This window comes from Carassius carassius, chromosome 8 (assembly GCF_963082965.1).
Source record: "Carassius carassius chromosome 8, fCarCar2.1, whole genome shotgun sequence".
Lineage (NCBI taxonomy): Eukaryota > Metazoa > Chordata > Actinopteri > Cypriniformes > Cyprinidae > Carassius > Carassius carassius.
In genome coordinates, this window is record NC_081762.1 from 8,167,125 (window position 1) to 8,183,391 (window position 16,267).

Below are 16,267 nucleotides of genomic sequence, written 5' to 3' on the forward strand. Positions count from 1 at the left end.
AACCTCGGTTCTCTCTAGAAGAGCGAACGAGTACTGCGTTCTCTGCCGTGCGCACGATTCACTCTGGTTCGCTTCGGCGATGAAATAAATCAGGTGAGTCATCCTTTTGGAGCTCCTTTTATAGGTTGGGCCACACCCGTTTCGGCGGTGATGTTGCATCAGCCCGCTCTCGATAGGCTGTGCAGTTGCCGCAGAACAAGCCAATGAGCGAACGAGCCGTCTCGCCTATGGCTGTGTACTGCTGCAAATGCGCTTTACAAAAATACAAAATTAAGGATAATTTTTTGCTTCAGTATTTCGTGAAAAGAGACTTTTCCCGTAGAGTCTTAGCTAAGACGCAGTACTCGTTCGCTCTTCTAGAGAGAACCGAGGTTACGTTTAGTACCCGAGTACGTTTTTGTTACCAACTGCAGCCGCCTCCAGATGAGTGGAGACACTTCTCCATTTCTTCTCCACTTCCTCCAGCTGCAGAGAAGACACCTGGGGTGAGAAAAAGTTTTTATCAGTACAATTTCAAAAACGTGGTGAGGGAGAAAAACTTCACTCTGATGGATTTCTAAAGACAGTTGACAGATGAAGATTACACTCTGGATACTAAATATAATTAGTCTCCTAAGGATCTTAGTAAGTCTGTTTTCCAGAACCCTTTGAAATGACTCAAACATTTAAGCTAATATTTTGTCTCCCACCCCATTGCTCGTTTTCCTGGGCTTGGCTACTTTTACAGTATGTTTCAGCAGTTGATTTATTATTATTATTATTATTTTTTCATGAAAACACTAAATATTAAAACTGACTTGAAAGCATGGAAGCTACCTTTCATGGCAAATAGTTCTAGAATACATTTGAATATTTTTTGTTAAATTATAAAAACCGTGTTAAATAGTTTGGGATCAGTAAGAGTTTATGATTTTGGTCTCTTGTGCTCACTAAGGCTGCATTTATTTGATTAAAAATACAGTAAAAACTGTTATTTTATGAAATATTATTACAATTTAAAATAACTGTTTTCTATTTAAATATATGTTAAACTATAATTTATTCCAGTGATGAAAAAGCTGAATTTTCAGCCGCCATAACTCCAATCTTCAAGTGTCAAATGATCCTTCAGAAATCATTCTATATATGGATTTGCTGCTTAAGAAATATGTATGTATTATTATTATATTGATTTAATTATTAATAATTGACCATTCATTGTTATTAATGAGTGATAATGAGATATTTTTTATACACATTACTTGAGATATGAATTATGATGTGTAAAAAAACAATGAAAAAGCACTTGTAGTCAATATCACTTGTGAATAGAATATTTTATTTGTCATTTCCAATCAAGTCATAGTTTTATCAAATTATGCAAAAAAGTGTAAAAGTAATGAATTATTTAAAATGCACAAAGCAACTGTCAGCAATTTTATTCCAAAAGTGTGTAAAATGCATTTCCATTACCATCGTTTATTGAATTTCATTCAGTTGAAATGACATTTGACATTGACATTGGATCAGTAGTGTCTTCTAAGAGAGTTTATTTTCTCCACAAGCTGTAAAGTCCCTCCCATATTCACAAACCCATCAGTGTGTCCTTAACTTCCAGTAATCAGCTAGTTATAGCGTATTCCCAGTTTAGGGCCGGTGAAGTCTTGCAGTACTATCAGCTTTCCTCGCGCCGCTCCCATGCTGGGCATCTCCCAGTGTGCATGCTCATCAATATAGCGCTCCACTGCATTGTAAACATACTGCGTGCTGCTCAACTCCTCTTTCAGCCTCATCAACACCATTTCCGAAGGACACTCCCTTAGGAAAGCCACCACGTCCATTAACACGTCCCCAAAGTGAGCGTACTGATACGAGATGCCATGGTGGATGGTCAGGTTGCCTTTGGCATGGTGAACATGGATATCCAGAAAGCGTATTCCGGCGAGAAGCTGGAGGGCGAGGGACCAGGAGTTGCATTCGGCCAGTGTGCCGCCGTACAGGGCCATGGTGTTGTGTGTCCCGGCCCCCGGGCATTGACACATCTGATAGGGAGTAGACGTCAGGGATAGTGGCCATCCAGGAAGCGTTCAGGATCTCAGGCATGGAAGTGTCATCATAGTCAGGGGTCTGGATGGCCCTGGGTCCTGGGACGGTTGCTCTATGAGATCAAACAGAAATAAATACACCCTTATTTGTCTTCCTAAAAAGATACAAGATTACTGTGAAAACTCTGACGCTTATCTATAATGGATGGATATAATGAAATTAGATAATTGGTTCATTTGCTCATGATAATACCAGGTAGACAAAGAGACACAGCTCCATTTGGCCAGTCTGAGATAAAAGCACTTGTTCAAAAAATAGATAACAGATGGAGGACTTTTCTTTCAGTGAAATGGATTTTGCTTTACTATAAATGGAATAAGAACAGTAATTTGTTATATAAGATACTATGAAAGAGGTTTGGGAATTATGGATATTAAGAATCTCACCCCAGAAAAACGCCCATCATCATTAGCTGCAAAATGCGTCTTCTGGTGCCTTCCATAATGAGCCTTTTCAATGGCCTCTGATCCTTTACTATAAAGATAATCATTAGAATAATTCAATTTTTGGGAATGACATCATCCTACATAAAAACCAGACACTTGGTAATTATTTTATGGGGTCCAAAAGTCTGCTTATGTTTGGAGTCTTTTGTAATGTAATAATTTTTCTTCAATACAAATTCTATTATCCAGAAATATATAATTGAATTAAAAAATGATGAACATTTGTATGAATTCCAGATTTTCCAGTCTTTGGTTTATCACCCTTTTGCTTCAAACTATGTGAACAAAATCTGATGACCATGTTCTCCAGCATAATTTCAGATGTTCCAAAGAACATTTTGTGCTTCAGTTGGAGTAAAACAATATCTGGCCGCCTATACAAAAAAAAATTCACATAATCATTGTCAAAAACTTGTTTATTTGATTAGTTATTTAGTGCAGAGTCTGAAATATTTCTACACTGTAAAAACAGATTTTTATTTCTTTAAGGTTATTGTTTCACATGTTACAAGGAAATACTATTTCATTCTTCAAAAATTCACATTTAATTCAATGTGTTACTTGCTGTTCTTAGTTCTTGTGAAATTTACTAGCAATCTCTGAGTGAAAGATGTTTTCATGTTATTCATTTTGTCATTTAATCATTTGATTGTTTTTTTCAGGTTAAACTGAAAAGCATTCCAGATTTCCAGACTCCACATGGATGACTTGTATAGGGCGCCCTTTGTAAAAGAGCTCATGATAAAAATAACAGCAACATTTTGTCACATTTAGCTTCAAACAATGTTTAAAAAACTGGTATGAATTTTTGACGGTCACTTTTTAGCACATTTACAACAATATTTGTCAACTTAGAGATATTTTAAATAGTTAAATATAAATATTAAATGTTACACCTAAATGTTAAATGTTAAATCTAAATGCTAAATCTAAATGTTAAATCTAAATGTAAATGTAAAATCTAAATGTTAAATATAAATCTAAATGTTAAATCTAAATTTAAATCTAAATGTTAAATCTAAATGTTAAATCTAAATTTAAATCTAAATGTTAAATCTAAATGTTAAATCTAAATCTAAATGTTAAATCTAAATCTAAATGTTAAATCTAAATCTAAATGTTCAATCTAAATCTAAATGTTCAATCTAAATGTTAAATCTAAATCATACCCCTGGTTTCACAGACCAGGCTTAAACCTAGTCCCAGACTAAAATTTAAGTTTGAGCTGTTTCAACAGAAAGAAACTTGCACTGATTGATCTTAAAATATGTCAGTGCCCTTGTTTTGTGTCAAGATGCACACCAGTACTGTTTTTTTCTAAGGCACGGTTATAAAAAGTACTTAAGTGTCCTTATTGATCAATGGTTTAATCCTTGTTTAGTTTAAGCTCTGTCTGTGAAACCAGGCCTAAATGTTCAATCTAAATGTTAATTCTAAATCTAAATGTTGAATCTAAATTTTTCGGTTGAAACTAAATATTTAGCTAATATGCTAATTTAAAATGCCGGAAGTGCCAAAATAAAAGCTCGATGAGGTCAGTGTGTGTTTATAGCATCGTGTCAAATAAAGAATGAATAAAAACCATCTCATCTGAGGAAATTGACTCTTGGACATGGATTATCGTGATAATGACTACCTAAAATAATAAACACGTTTGGAGAAACTGTATTGGAAGAGCAGGCTAGTGTCACTTTTATGAAAAGGTTCGCATGCTTAAATGCCAGCAAGAGCCTATGCTCTCGGCTAACGCCCATTCGTTGGACATTTTGAACTACAGTAGCATCAATAGTTACCGTACCTGGTCAGGGACGGGAGGGGAAATAGGCTCTTGCGGCCGTTTAAGCATGCGTACATGACAGAGGGTGATGACATGATGAGTGATACAGTCTATGGTGAGGACATAACATTCAGTCAAAGTGAGACCCCTCGTGGCTGGCTATTATGGCTACAGGTCATCATAAGCCCCACACTTTTCATAAAAGTTACACTAGCCTACTCTTCAAATACAGTTTCTCCAAACGTGTTTATTATTTTAGGTATTCTTTTATCGCTCGTTAAGTTAGTTTGTATTGAAATTAAGTGCCTAATTAAAGGGTATGCGGTTTCGAACGCAGCCTGACAAAATCTCGTTTTGACATCTCGTGTGGTTCTGTGTGATTTGGACAACTTCAAGTTAAGCCTCTTTCGTCAAATTACGCCCACTTCAAGTTAGGCCCCTGTCTTGCAGTCTGCAGACAGACCCTTCTCTAGGCTACAGGAGCATTGAGCAGCATAGAGCGCCCTCTCGCGGCTATAGACGGTCATGTTTTCTCTTGGTTCATTTCTCTTGGTTCATGTCAAATTAATTTTGATAAATAAGTCGCAGGACCAGCCAAACTATGAAAAAAGTGCGATTTATAGTCCGGAAAATACGGTAGTCATTATCACGATAATCCATGTCCAAGAGTCAATTTCCTTGGATGAGATGATTTTTATTCGTTTCTTATTTGACACGATGCACAGACACTGACCTCATCGAGCTTTTATTTTGGCACTTCCGGCATTTTGAATTTGCATATTAGCTAAATATTTAGTTTCACCCGAAACATTTAGATTCAACATTTAGATTTAGATTTAACATTTAGATTTTACATTTAGATTTAACATTTAGATTTAGATTTAACATTTATATTTAACATTTAGATTTTATATTTATATTTATATTTAACATTTAGATTTAACATTTAGATTTAGCATTTAGATTTAACATTTATATTTAACATTTAACATTTAGGTTTAACATTTAATATTTATATTTAACTATTTAAAATATCTCAAAGTTGACAAATATTGTGGTAAATGTGCTAAAAAGTGACCGTCAAAAAATTCATTCTGGTTTTTTTAACATTGTTTGAAGCTAAATGTGACAAAATGTTGCTGTTATTTTCAGCATGAGCCGCTTTACAAATGGCGCCCTATAGACTTGTTGCACTGCAAATAGCTAAACTAAAACCCTTCTAACATTTTGTTGGTAAATACAACTTTTATATGCAAATTTATCTCAATCCCAGCTGGAGAAGTCATCTCTTACCATGTAAGTTGGGTTTGCCAGTGAACCTGAAGAGGTCTGACAGAACCAATAAGAACCAACAAATCAGGATAGCTGAAAGGCTTACTGCTGTTTTTGTACCTTTTTTCATGAAAGTACACAGTTCGGGCTTGTTGGAGGCACCAATGCAAACTGACCCTTTTGTTTGAGGGGTCATTGTGCCTATTAATAGAGTACAGTAAAAAGCTGACTCAATGAGAGTGGACAAAATGCTCCAAAGCGAACTCAGCTGCCCTGCACACCAGATGTAGTTATAATACATAATATTTCCAAATCTTCAGTACTCTACTTTAAGGTTCCCTTAAAGTTTACTTATGTTTATTAATGAGCAAACAAAGAAAAAGAAAGGCAGAAATGGAAAAGTTCTATATAGAATAAAATAGCTAAAATAAAATACCCTGCAGCTGTATACTGTCTATAAGTATTTTAAATATACGTACATTATCTACCAGAATATACGTCTAGGTACAGTATGAATAAACATAAACCTGAACCTACAATAAACATGGTCAAAGTTACCTTTTTTCCAGTCTTTGTGGGAAAATATAAGTTTACATTTTCTGTGAGCTATCTACAGTTCTGTATTTCCCCCCCAGGGATGAAGCAAAAAAAAAAAAAAGGAAAAAGAAAAAAAAGGCTCACTTACTTCCAGAGCAAACATCTTTGTTGTTGTGTACAGTACATCGTTAAACCTTGGAAAGTTTCATTTTCTGAAAAACAAAACTGCCTTAGCATTAGCATACTGCATTTGTCATTTGAATGTAAAAGCGTCATTAGTTTTCCACAGAGTTGCTGTCTTTATTCTTGCCATGTATCATGGATAGTTTGTGTGTCCAACCAGCGAATGCCCCTAAAGGGACATGATGATGGAAGTTACTGTAGGTGGAAAAATTATATTTCAGTGCTTTTGTGTTGGCTCACAAAACCTTTGCAAAGTTTCTTGTAAGAATGCAGAGCTTAATAACAATATACATTTTCCCTTGTTTGAGCTCATCAAAATAATTTAACCAGTTTCAACTTCATTTTTAAGTAACTGTAGATGAAATTCAGATGTTATTCAGAAGTAAATAAATAGTTACATGTATTTAACAGACACTTTTTAACCAAAGCAAGTGATTTACTTAATAAACTCTTATCAACATTGGAGGGAAAAGCATGCAATCTCGTGTAAACACATTTCTAGCATAATAAGGTTCTAATTAGCTTAATTTTAATTTTGATGTGCATGTAAACACTCTCAAGTAAAGAAAAAACACTCCAACAAATCAACTTTCTTTCTTTCATAGCCCTATTTGTGTTTAGCTACAATATTTTCGCTATTGCACTTCACAATAGAAAAACTATTTGTCAAGTTTAAAAGCTCAAATGCAATTAACAGTGAAACACTTATGCTCAGCATGATGTTATCTATGCATCTCACTTCTGCTTCTTCTATTCCCATCACACTTTTGAAATCAGCTGGCTACTTCAACCCCCACACTCCGTGAGCCATATCTTCTGAAATAAATAATAAACATATTTAATTAAAATGAAAATGTGCCTTGTTTCCCCTTTAATCCTAATGTATTCTTTGTAATTGTGCTTCTATTAGCTTTGCTTGTATGCAGTGGCATAGTTAATATGTTATTGTTTTGAGGCCATCAAGCATTTAACAAAGCAAATCTTAATACACTGATTTTGACTTCACCTGAATAAACAATATTCAACACAGTCTGCCAATCTGCGATGGATGTGCAAAGTGGTGTTTTGATTTTTCAACAAATATCATCTCTACAAAGTATTTTGTCCCAGCTGTAGCACACAAATTCCCTCATCACATTAGTCAATTAGGATTTCTTTTCAAATCCAGACTGGACTCTGACACCAATTATGAAGACATAATACAATCCATGAAAGCTGGGAGTTTTGTAACAAACGCTGATAATCATTTTTTTCCTTCATTTGGTGCTTTTCTAAATGAGCAGATTTGAGCTTTCCTGTTTATCTTTCCCGTCCCCACGTTCTCTCTATCTGTTTCCCATTAGTGTATGTGGTGACAGAATGTGTATTGTGATGCTTTATATCCTTTTTTTTTTGTCTCTGTCTGTTTAGTAATTACAGGGAAACAGTCGTTTTCTATTGGTTGATTATTCTAATCTGTCTCTCTGTGGAGTAATAACAAGTTCAAAGTGTAGCTGTGTCTTTGAGTGTCTTTGGTCCCCACGTCCAATCCTTCAAACAACCTTTGTAAGAACTTGATTTTAGTGCTCTATCCATTGCTCTATTTGCTTAACCATACTTAGCACAAAGCGAGCGGAGATATGCATTCATTTTCACTTCATTCTCTAGGAAAACTGAGCAGGGGGATTGTGAGATTGACAGCAGTTAAAGAGACAAAAATGTTATAAATACCAGACGCCAGTCACTGAGAGGCGAAGTCAGTGACATCTGTCAAAATCTGCTGAAACTGCTGGAGTTTCTGGTGGATTCACATCATTGCTGTGTATGTTTAATTCAGATTTTAAATGTGTATTGCACACTTTCCTTACGGCTAGGTTAAAAAAGTGTAATATATTTACATACTTTGGGCATTTGGAAATAATTTAGGATGTCTTTAGTGACTGTGTATTGACATCACTCATAGACCACACTGTTTTGATGCATTTATAGACATGCATCTGGCAGATGCTTGCTGCATTCAAGATATACATTAAGTTTATGCATTCCTTGGGAATCAAACTCATGATATTGCTGTGTCTAGCAGCATGCTCGACTGTTCAAGGTACAGAAATACTGCTAAACTTTTCTAGACTCTTGTGAAATTTTAGATTTCAGTTTTACTAATTTATAGACATAGTTTTGCTTTGTCTATATATTATGTTAGTAAAGTTATGACATTGACATATGACAGCTAATTTCAGTGTTTTTTATTTCAAGTTTTAGTTAACTATAACAACCCTGCTTTAGGAACCTAGAATAATGCTGAAGGTCGATAAAAAAACTAATAAAATATAGTGGCATATCTACATTCCCAGAAGGAACAATGTAGCATAAAGGATGATTTTATGTCAGTTTATATTTATTAAAGTTGTGAAATCTGTTTGAATCTTATAAAGAAAACCTTTTTTGATCATGTTCTCCTTTTAGGCCTGCTGGGAAATGAGCAGGTGTCTTGGGAGTCTGAGACAATACAAGAGCATCAGATGCTCTAGCTCTGCTTGTCTTATCATTTGTCTTTTCAAACATAAGACTCTAAGGGCAAGTATCAGATGAACATCATTATATTTCAGGAAACAAAGAATTGCATTTGTTCCTTGAATATACATTATGTAAAACAAGCATGTTTAAATTTGGCTCCTGATCTGAAAAAACTACATAGCACCTGAGTTCGGTCAGGTGTGATGCAGGCAGGTTCCTGTATATCAGCTCCAGGAGCAATAGCGCTAGCAACAAGGTCATGGGTTGAATGCAGTCTGATAAAAATGCACCTGCAATGAACAGTAAGTTGCTGTAGATAACAAAACCCTGCAAAATTAAAATGATATGCACTGACATAAATGCACATACATTATAGCAGAAAGATTATGGGTATGGTTTGTTCTAATCAGGCAAGGCATTTGGTTTACATTTATGCATTAGCAGATGAATTTACTCAAAGCATAGAGAAGCATAAGTGATATACAGTGCCACATTTATTAGACTGCTGGATTAGGTAACAAGCTAGAGCAGATGAGTTTTGGTTTAGGGTTGTGGTACTCGAATGACCGTGAAGAGAAGAATTGTTGAAAAAAGTGCACAAAAAGTTTTCTCATAGCTTCATAAAATTATGGTTCAACCACCGATGTTACATGGACTATTTTAACAATGTCCTAAATAACTTTCTGGGCCTTGAACATGGTAGTTGCGTCGCTGTCTATTGAGGGCCAGAAAGCTCTCGGACTTCATCAAAAATATCTTAATTTGGGTTTTGAAGATGAACAAAGGTCTAGTGGTTTGGAAGAACATGAGGGTGAGTAAATTAATGACAGAATTTAGATTTTTGGGTGAACTATTTCTTTAAGTGCTAGCGCAAAAAGTGTCTTGAGTTGTTGTTTTTTATTTGCGATGGTTTCTGCAGCTCGGGTGGATGCTGGTGGCCCATTTCACCAGCGAGGAGCAGAGAGAGTAAAGGTTCTGGAAAACGTTCTGAAGGAATAACAAGGCACTGCTCGTTCCATAACCACAGCTGGCAGGAGGTAGAGTTAAAAATATTTTTTAGGTTTGAGCATCCCAAACAGCAATATCAACATTGCAACCAGTGGTGTGAGTTTAGGGGTTTTATTTTAGGGAGTTTATTGGGAAACCAAGCAATTATACTTCCAATTATGTCTTGTAATTTCACATTTTACATTTAAAAAAGGTCCAAGACTCCAAGGGTCTTCATTGGTATCCATGACCCCTATCATGGTGCATCATGTGAACATCTGTGCTGGTGCCGGTTTGCTCCACCCTTCCATTCAGCCTTGGGCGATGCATCTGCAACCGTGAGAATCCCCCATCGCCTCGTTATCTTGCACTCAGCATCTCTGTGATTTACTCACCTGCTTCAATATACGCCGCACAAACTACAAGACGAATGAGGGGGGAGGGTATGGGAGGAGAGGAGAGGAGCGGAGATGCTGGGAAATGTAAGAAGCTGACAGCAGCAGCAGAGCTTTTCAAATGGAATTGTTTATGGAGATGGAATATGTGAAAGACAAAGAGAGAGGGAGAGAGAGAGAGAGAGAGAGAGAGAGAGGATGATAATGACCAGATGTCAGATTGAAATCTAATACACTTAATGCATAGAAGCTCCATGCTGAGCTGTGCATGTAGCTCACACTGTGGAATTAGAGATTTGACACGCATTTGCAATGATGTGAGACATCTACATCATAGTGATACATAAGATGTGCAGGTATATAATAGAGTAGGAATACATCAGAATGCATTCCACTGGCTTATAAATTATTAAAAACCTGCCCGGTGTCAAGAGATATTTATAAAATCAAAACCATTTTATTATTTTACAGTTACAACTGTATAAAATGTATTATTTAAACAAAGCAGTTTGGTAAATTCAATCAAAAGCATAAGCCACTCATAATTTTTGCAAGACGAAACTCCCAAAAGAAATGTCAGTACTGAACATCAAAATATTAAATGTATGAGCTCAAGAAAAAACAACAGCAGCGAACAAAGAGCTTACACAATAAATCATAAACAATACTGTACAAACTTGATTTAGAAGCTAAACAGAAGTCAAAGAGATACACTGTAATGCAGAATATAATTATTACATTATACTATAATCACATGAATATGTGTATAATTAATGGTAATTATGTGCAATAATTAAGTTACAGAACTCCAGTTTTCAACAATAAATAAAAATAAAAATGTTTCCAGAGCACAAAATCAGTATATCAGTATTTCTGACACTTAAGACTAGAGAAAAGGCTGCTGAAAATACAGCTTTGCCATCAAAGAAATAAATTACATTTGAAAATGTATTCAAGTAAAAAAAAGAGTTTTACTGTTTGACTAATTTTTTATCAAATAAATGCAGCCTTGGAGAGCATAAGAGAAATCTTACCAACCCAAATTATACTTTTGTATACCGTATGTAATATTATTACCTATTAATTAATATATTATTATCATTTTTATATATTTTGTTATCTAAAGCAACTAAAAGTGCATTTTATCATAAAGTGCTCCCTGGGCATTGAGCTCATGACCTTGCTTTGCTATCTTTTTACTGAATATAAATAGTCATACATAGTGTGTAAATGACCATTCGAAATAAATGTTTCCCTAAATAGTTAATTTCAAGTCCATATTCATTATCAGAAGTATAACATTTGAGGCAGGGCGAAAAAAAGCAAGCTGGAATTGAAGTTAAGCCTGGAAGCCTTTCTAAAGTATGACTTTGCCCTCTCTATCAATGATTACACTCACAATAGCCGGAGATCTCCTCCACTGAACTCTCGCCTCGTTCTTAAAGTCACTCCATGTCTCTGTTATCTCTCGGCTTAGCTAACTCATCCGTGTAAGCATGTAGCCCATCAGATGCCACCCACCTCCCCCCCTCGACACAAGCGCAGAAACGCACACCTCCCACCCAACCCGAGGTGGTCTCTGAGGAGTCCCTGTCTGGCTGGTTCTCAGAGAGACATCCGTGCCACGCTCTACCAGCCCCAGCAGGATGGCAGGCAGGCCCAGTGAAGTTGAGTCGGCATGCCTCAGTGCCCCCCCTCTCGGCTCTTCCTCCCAGAGTCACTGCCTGACTTAGTCTGGGTGGATGTACTGTAGTCCATGCTTCATAGTTTCGCCGACACTGGCCATATTTCAGTGTCGGACCCTCATAACCAATTATGGCTCTCAATCTCGAGTGCTAAATGACCCTCGTAATGTCACCGGAGATAGAGCCCGAGTCGGCTCCCAATTTCTGCAGCCCTCGCTGACTGAGAAAGAGGAGTGATTTCACAGTATTCGGGGAGTCTCGATGCAGCAGGAAACCTGGTGACCTTTCCACGTTCCTGACAAGAGGACTTTGCTGCCCTTTTGTGAAAATGCTAATTCCAAACGTTTGCCTTATAAAAGCAGGTTCCTCTGGGACAGGCCCAGCATGTCAAACAGAGGCAGGAGCAAAGCCCTAGTGGCAAGTGAGGTCGGCTGTCTGATTGGTCCTCAGCGTGAAGTGTTGTGCTATCGCACGCATTTGTCACTGTGTTTGTGTACCTCTGGCCTTATTTACATGTTTGCTTCTGGAGTGATATTTACAGCAATGTTTGAGTTTGACCTTTTAGTTAGAAACAGTTTGCTCTAATCAAATACAAAATGTTTTGATTCAAAGGATGAAAATTTGGGAATAAAGAACACAAAGGTTAATTTATAATGAGTGAAATTCAATAATCATAATATTGCTATTCATCTTCAAAACAGGTCAGTGAAAAGGTCAAAAATTATTTCAAATGTATGCTTACTGCATACTACACAACTAAAATAATCAAAAGCGGAATTTAAATACTATTACTATGAAAATATTTATCATAACTATTTAGCAATGGTACAACTTAAAAATGGCATGTCAACCTCACAGATACCAAAACAGCATATGTTGTAACTTTCAATACCATTTTAATGCTAAAATATTGTGTTAAAAAATGCCTGTTCATTAATAAATGCTGTTCTTTTGAAGTTTCTTTAAACACACCAAAAAGAATAATCATAAAATAGTAATAAAAATGAAAATCATGTTTCCACAAAACTATTAATATTTCAAAAATAAGAAATGTTTTTGAGCAGCAAATCAGTGTATTACAATGATTTCTGAAGGATCATGTGACACTGAAGACTAATGTAGGAGTAATGATGCTGCAAAATTCAGCTGTCAAAAGTAATAAATTACATAAAACAAAAAAAATACTACAATAGAAAATGTGTTGTAAATCGTCATATAAATTGTTTTCACTGTATTTTTGATTAAATAAATAGAAATTGGTGAACATGAGACTTGTTTCAATAACATTTAAAAATATTATCAACCCCACACTTTTGAAGCTTTTGAGGAAAGCAATAATGACTTACTTATAAGATAATAGTCTTGGTCACAATGCACCATAGTTGTTTGATAAAATCTGCGTAATAAATATCCTTTTTTGTTCCTCTGAAAGAATAACAGCATTTAGGTTTAAAACAACTTGATGGCGAGTAATTACAGACAAAATGTCATTTTCTAGAACTATTAAATTAAAAGCACATAGGTTTTTTTTTTGAGTTTGAACATTTGCATTTTTATCCGGTAATGAATTCTGTTTATGTTTGCCCTGAGGGCATCATTAGGCCTGCTGTATCTTTTTGCAAGGCACCATCATCAGCATTAAAAAAGGACAGAAGACAGTTTTAAACAAAGGAGAGACATTACTGTCACTGTTTATTCATCGCCAATGCCAGGGCTGATGCGACATGTGATCCACAACGCAATTATCGTAATGGAGGACCGAGCACCGGCTCTCGTTGCACAAGGACCTCTTCACAGGCCAATCAATAGCATGGTACAAGTCGGCTCGCTGCAAAACATCATCCTCCTCTGTGTCATCGAGCGCTCCTTATAGTAATAAGCAGCTATTGTGAGGCTTTTGATATCACTGCATAACCCACTCGGTTAAATGAAACAGATTTAGTTTACTTTCTCAGTGTGTCACTATGACAACTTTGAGTGTTGAGGTATCCGTTACAATTTGCGATCGAACCGCTTCGTATTTGCAGAGTGCACGAGCAAACCTCTCCACTCTTCACCTCTCTATCTCTTAGATAAAGCAGAGATAAGCAGTCTCAACAGAAGCGCTTTCCCTGTGACACCACACTCAAAAACTCATTAAACCCAAACAAACACCAAATTCTCGACGGAATTGTTCTGGGTTCCATCTGCCGGGCCGGTTTCTATCACACCACTCCTTTGCTAAGTAGAACTGTTTATCCCTGGCTGATTAAGGTCTGAGCCCTTATGTCTTTACTTTGCATTTTCATTTGGCTCCAGAACCGCCGTGGCAGAATCACTGAGGTAGATTTGGATGACCCTCATTCCGATTAGCCATTGATTTCCCATAAGGTTAGAGTGACACTCCTACAGATCAGAGCTCTGCTAATAAGCAGCGTAAGCAATAGAGGAAGTGCAATGAAGGCAATGATAAAGCCACACAATCTCAGCACAAGAAGTGTTACATTTGTGGGTGATTTGAGGGTTTAAAAAAAAATGGGAATTGACAGTTTACAAATTCAGGTTGGATACAGAATGTGGCTTTCTAATTACAGAGAGACAGAACTCAAGCCTCAATCCAATATGATCGATATAATGGATCACAACAGCGTTTGGTCTTGAATGCTGCCAACGCTGGTGGCAGTTTCTAAACTTTTATCAGTACTTGGGCACAAGCCCCCCCCCATCAAAAAAGCCTGTATTTTAAAACAATTTTTTAAAATATTGTTTTGGATATACAGTAAATGGAAAATGATCATCTTTACCTTCATATAGTTGTTCACAAGCTGCACACGCAATAAAAAGCTACTTCATCAATGACAAATGATAAAATACTTCTGCAGGTTTAGTTTCCTACAATATCAAGCTCAACCGGTGCTCTTTTTGTTTTCCGTTTTAAAAAACATCCCAATATTTCTATGAGAGAATCGATTCAGTCCGTGAGTGATCAACAGCTGACAGAAAGCACACATGACTTGACTGCTAAAATGAGAAAGGGGCCCGTAAAAAGGGTCTATAAACAAAGAGGAAAAACGCTGGCTCATCTTCTTTAAATTTACCAGCTAGGTCCCTTTATACTATATGTGAAAAAATAAAGGGTATACTATATAAACCACTCTTGTATCAAGACACATGACTGAATGAAGCTATGTATTACAAAATGTGTAGTCCCTCATGAGGTAGCACAAATTCAATACATTGCAACTTTTTTGCTGCACTAACAAGTGTGTAAATGTCAGTAATTCACCCAGGAAAACACACAAGCTCTGTTATGTGACTAATCTGATATTTAGACTAATGTCAAAACATTGCTCAATCCTAATTGCTGTTTTTCGTACCACCAGAAGCATCATGCCAATTCAAACGCGCCCCCTCAGAGTTTTGAGCCAAGTGGATTCTGAATACAACTTCCAAAAATACAGTTACAAAAGCATGTTTCTTTTCTAAAATGTTGTGGTGGAAATCACATTTTACTTGTATAAATCTGGTCAGCCCCATATGTGGACTCTCCACAGATCATTTGCTTTAAATTGAAAAATCTGCCCACTCTCATGTTGCTTCAAACTTGTATGCCTTTCTCTCGTAGAGGATGTCAAAACGTCAAAGCTGTTCTTTTCCATTCAAAGAAAATGCATGATGCTCACTGACTGTCAACTACGATACATTAGAATACTTTTCTGTTTTTTGTATTACTATTCTTAATTTGTTCAAAAGTATATTTTTATATGTATTTGAAAACATTGCTATGACAAGTCGAGAACTTTGTAAACAGCCACTCATTTCCAATCTTTGTGAACAGGACAACTAGCACACTCGATTATCCCACAATTAATTTTGGGGTTAGCAAGAAGCTCAACTCAAAAAACAGAAGCACTGTATGTAGGGAAGTCGAGGGAAGTCGTGGCCTGGTGGTTAGAGAATCGGACTCCCAATCGAAGGGTTGTGGGTTCGAGTCCCGGGCCGGCAGGAATTGTGGGTGGGGGGAGTGCATGTACAGTTCTCTCACCACCCTCAATACCACGACTGAGGTGCCCTTGAGCAAGGCACCGAACCCCCAACTGCTCCCCGGGCGCCGCAGCATAAAAAATGGCTGCCCACTGCTCCGGGTGTGTGCTCACAGTGTGTGTGTGTGTTCACTGCTCTGTGTGTGTGCATTTCGGATGGGTTAAATGCAGAGCACAAATTCTGAGTATGGGTCACCATACTTGGCCGAATGTCACTTCACTTCACTTCACTAGACTTACTGAGTCAAACATTATACTTTCCATTTGATTTCATAACAATACCGTTTAGCATTGAATAATAGATTGATTCTTTTTAGCTGAGATTGTCACAATGTATTATGGCATTGCCTTATCCACAAAAAATATATATGCAATCCTGCCT

The 16,267-nt window shown here is 36.6% G+C and overlaps 1 pseudogene; it reads right to left on the reverse strand.

Annotated features, from left to right (window-relative positions):
- Positions 1-1,414: 1,414 nt before the first annotated feature.
- On the reverse strand, positions 1,415-9,057 carry LOC132144829 (1-phosphatidylinositol phosphodiesterase-like; annotated as a pseudogene).
- Between the last annotated feature and the right edge of the window lie 7,210 nt (positions 9,058-16,267).